We start from the raw sequence: 4,680 nt of genomic DNA, 5'->3' as shown, positions 1-4,680 counted from the left end.
CTGCGCTGCGCGTGCAGACAGCTTGACACGGAGCAGCGCGTGCGCTCTGATCGCTCTTTTAATGAAGTATTGAGACTAAAAATATGCTAAATCACATCGCTCTTAACGTACGGGTACTTTGTTAACATCGCTCCACCGTGCAGCGAGACAGCAGCAGAAGTAGCGTCTAACATTCAAGCTAACCTAAACCACCAAACGCTGAAGACATCTTGACGCTGATTGGCCGAGACGCGACACGTCCCATCAAAGATGTTTTATTGCGAAGAGCAACACTTCACACTTTCTCCGCGTCCCACTCCAATCTCATAAACGCCGGCCGGCCAATTGACCCCCCCCCCCCTACCCCAAAACAAAAACTCTTCGGATCTACACGATTCACGCAAGTCACCTATTTTGGTTTCAAAACGGCGAATTTCGCCGAAAGGTGAGGGATTCTCATGCCTGTATTATATATGTAATATATATATAAAATACATATTGTAGGAGCCATTTCTATACGTTATTTTAATGTTTTTATTTATTTATATTTTCTGAGAATTTGTGCCCTCTACAGGTCGAAAGGCCAATAAATAGGAGCGTGACCTGGGGGAGGTGCGGCCGACTGGGAGCACACAGCTTTTGACCTTGCTGTCTGATTATGTTGCTGGAGGATAGGCCTCCCTGCTTTTTTGTGCTCTAAACCTTTATTTGTTTTATTTTCTACCCACAAGTTGTAACATCCATTTTGGTAATAAACCCACCACTTGGAACTTTACTTGGACCGCTTTGGATTTCATTTATTTCACAACACAAGCGTCAAAGAACCCCCAGTCACCGCCAACAAATGTGACTAACAAATGGACACTCAGGATAAATGGTCACTATACATATGTATAGTATATATTTATTTATGTAATATATATTAGTTTTATTAAACCTCAATTCAAGATTTTATTAAATATTATTAATTCTGGAGTTACAATAGAACACAAAAATGTTACTTTTTTGGTTCAGACTAAATGGACTATTGCAATATCAATGCACTCAGAACAAGAGAACACAGTTCTATTTCATCCTTCCTGACCGCCAGAGGCAGTGCTTAGCACTGGATATCTTCCGTCTTGTGCATAGCAGGTCGAGTATTAATAACGACAAAGTCACCCGTGACCTCGGATGACCCGCCCACCGGGTATAAGTTCCGGTGTCATCCCGAGATCAGTTCTTTTTCATCTTCTCGCAAACGCAGGCATCAGCTAAGGCTGAAGTTTAACTGAAGCTCGTCGCGGGGAGCCTTGTGACCAAATGGTCGGAGTTGCGATCCGTCGCCCTCCAGAGGCTGCGACGAGCTCTCCTCCTCGGAGGAGGACGTTGCGTTTCTCTACGGCGGACCGTCGAGGCGGACCGGAGAACGCACTAGTCTTTTTCGGTCTTCACCAGAGCACCTTCACCGCGAAGCTTCAATCGGGTGAGATCGAATACAATTGCTGTCTATGACGGCATATCCCACAGGAGCAGACGTCTTGACTTTCTCAGGCTGAGCACAGCAGACATCCTTTGTGTGGTCTCCAGAGGAGATCGGCTCATGTCTGTCGACTTAAGGGAGACCTTTTGTCAGGTTCCTAGAATGCTTCACAGACGGTTGCTCTGTTATGCTTTCCAAAGCCATTATTCCCACGCTTCTTCCATGTGGACTTCCCCAGGAGTTTCTACAAAAGGGCATTACTGCCGCCCTGCAATCACCAGGGCGTGAGGAAACTGCCATCCTGGACGATCTGGCTGATATGTGCGCCATACCCATTTAGGGCCACACAGTGCATTACTTGCACTCTCTCACGCCGTCCGGTTGGGCCTTCGTGAACAAACAACTGTCTGAGCCATTCTCAGAGCATAACTTTTATTGGTATAGCTCTAGATGCAGCCACTAAGCGGGCCTGGCCGTCACTCAGACAGGTGGACAGCATCCTCTGCAGCCTTCCCCTCTCTGAGGGGGCAGATGGCTGTCTTTTATCCTCTCTTCTTGCCTATCGGGTAAATTGACAGCTGCATCAGCTGTCTTACACTCTTTCTCACGCTGCCCGGTTGGGCCTTCGTGAACATAAAGAGTTTTCTGAGCCATTCTCGGAGCATAACCTTCATTGGTATAGCTCTAGATGCAGCCACTAAGTGGGCCTGCCCGTCACTCAAGCAGGTAGGTACTCTCTGAGGGGGCAGGCAGTGGTCTTTTATCCCTTTTTTCCTTGCCTATGGGGCAAATGCTTGGGCTGCTGTCGCGCGCCCGCATGGAGGGCCTAACAGCCTTCGCCAGGGGCCACAGGCACAAGATGGGGGTCACAGTGGTGCCCTCGGCTCTATCCCCGTAGAGGGTGAGAGCATACCCGTCAGAGGGTATCCCCAGGGAAGGGGTCCGCCCCACCGGGAGGTCGCCACAGCAGACTCCCGCCTCTCACTGTGGGGCGCAGTCTGGCGGTACAGGACTTCCAGAGGACAGTCTATTCGCGACACTTGGGTCTGGAGCCAGAGGCCATGCACCTAGCGCTCAAACAGTTCCTGCCATACTTGTGAGGGAATATGTACTTGTTGGGCGAGACATCGCCTCAACCACGTGTTGGCTTGAACCTCCAGGGGCCTCTAGGGCTGCAGAGCTGCTACGGAGCTCCCGTGCCCTTCTGATTTTTCTTACTCCGGTAACCCTTCACCTGACCAATTGTCGGGCGAGGTAGCGACCAGGAGAACGGAACCAGGGCGTTCCCCACATTTCCGCTGATCTTGCCAACTACTCGGGGTCTTCAACAGGGCCACCGAATTTTGCTGGTGGCCCCCTTGCGTCCAGCCAGGACGTGGTTCCCCTGGCTGCACAGACTTCGCTGTGAGACGCCACGGTGCCTCGCTGACATGCGGGACCCCCTAGCACAGCTAGATGGTGGGACCTGCCATCCCGATCCCGGCCGTGCCCAACAAAGGGCTTGGCCGCAGGAGAGCAGAAGCAGCTGAACAGAATCAGTCCAAAGGACTATTCTGAACGCCAGAGTGCCATCCGTCTACAAGACGTGCAGACCGAAGCCGCTTCCCGACCAGCGGACGGAGGGACCCAGTACGGTGCCTCGTGCCTATGGTACTCACGCCTCCGTCATCCCTTCTAGTTAAGGGCATGTCTGCCTCTATCCAGAGGGCCTACATAGCTGCCATTTCAGGGCAGCATGCTAAAGCCGACAATGATGCGGAACAGCCACAAGCTGGTGTCCCTCTTCATAAGGAGGGCCTCAGTGACTATCCCCTGAGCCCCCCCCCCCCCCCCCCGAGGGCTCCTCCAGGGGACTTGCTCGGGGTACTGGACACCCTATGCTCGCCTCCCTTCGAACCCTTGGCAGAGGCAGAGCTGTGGTTACTGTCGGCAAATACCTTTCATCCTTGCCATAACTGCGGCAGAGCAAGTAGGCAAGCTACACGCCCTGTCGGTCAATGAGCCTTGTCTGAGGGGAACTCAGAGGGCTCGGGTGTCACACTGCGGCCTAAAGCAGTGGCTTCCCCCAAAGGTGCTGGCACGCTCGGGTCTCAACCAGCCTGTCCAGCCTGCACAGCTTGACCACCATAACTAGTCAGTTAGGGTGGATCTAAGAAGGGCTATGCCACTGCAGAACAGTGCCTGTTCCACTAGATAGTGGAGGACATTGCCTGTGCATAGGTGGTGAACGTCCGTGCTCTGCCATCCAGAGCAGGGTGTTGTTCTACCAACAGCGTTCCCACATCACGGGCGACCCGGAGAGGTATGCCCGTAGGGAATATAGGTGCATATGTATGGAACAGCCTCAGGGGCATCGTTGCGCACATTCACCAGAGACTACAGAGTGAACGGGAACACCCTCCATGGATTGCAGGTGGTCCAAATCCTCTGCTTGAGTCATATGAGGTAGTTTCCTTGGGATTCCTCGTGACTCTGTTGATATAAGTCATCCAGTGCTAAGCACCGCCTCTGGCGGTCAGGAAGGATGAAATAGAACGCAAGTTACGTATGTAACTATGGTTCTATGAATCCTGGATAACCGCCAGAGTTCTTAGTCACTCGGAATCTCGTGAGTTCGCGAGAAGATTCCGTAGAACTGATCTCGGGATGACACCGGAACTTATACCCGGTGGGCGGGTCATCCGAGGTCACGGGTGACTTTGTCGTTATTAATACTCGACCTGCTATGCGCAAGACGGAAGATATCCAGTGCTAAGCACCGCCTCTGGCGGTCATCCAGGATTCATAGAACCATAGTTACATACGTAACTTGCGTTTCAGCAACACACCCAAAACATTTTTACAAAACAAATTAAAATTCTGCATTAATGCATGGATGTCATTGTTGAACAAGTAGTGCAATGTATTTAAATGTGTAATAAAAATTTTTTAATGTATGAATTAAGGCAGCTGTCCACGACCACTGGGCTGCGGGCAGATACCGGTTTAGATTTGAATTATTCAAAAACTTTTTCATCAAAACATCGAGTTAAAAACATGTACAATATTTTTCCCTTGATTCAAGAAATGTTGTATATATATTAATTACATTTGACTTAATTGTGTTTGAATAAAACCAGTTGTGAATCACTGAGTAGATGTTAAATAAATTTTATCAAATATAATAATACTAATTTGTTTTTTATCAGCTTACACATGACATCTTTGATTTTCAAAAACAGACACAAGGACACAAACAG

This window comes from Pseudoliparis swirei, chromosome 10, assembly GCF_029220125.1.
Source record: "Pseudoliparis swirei isolate HS2019 ecotype Mariana Trench chromosome 10, NWPU_hadal_v1, whole genome shotgun sequence".
In the NCBI taxonomy this organism is placed as follows: domain Eukaryota; kingdom Metazoa; phylum Chordata; class Actinopteri; order Perciformes; family Liparidae; genus Pseudoliparis; species Pseudoliparis swirei.
This window is presented reverse-complemented; position numbering follows the sequence as displayed.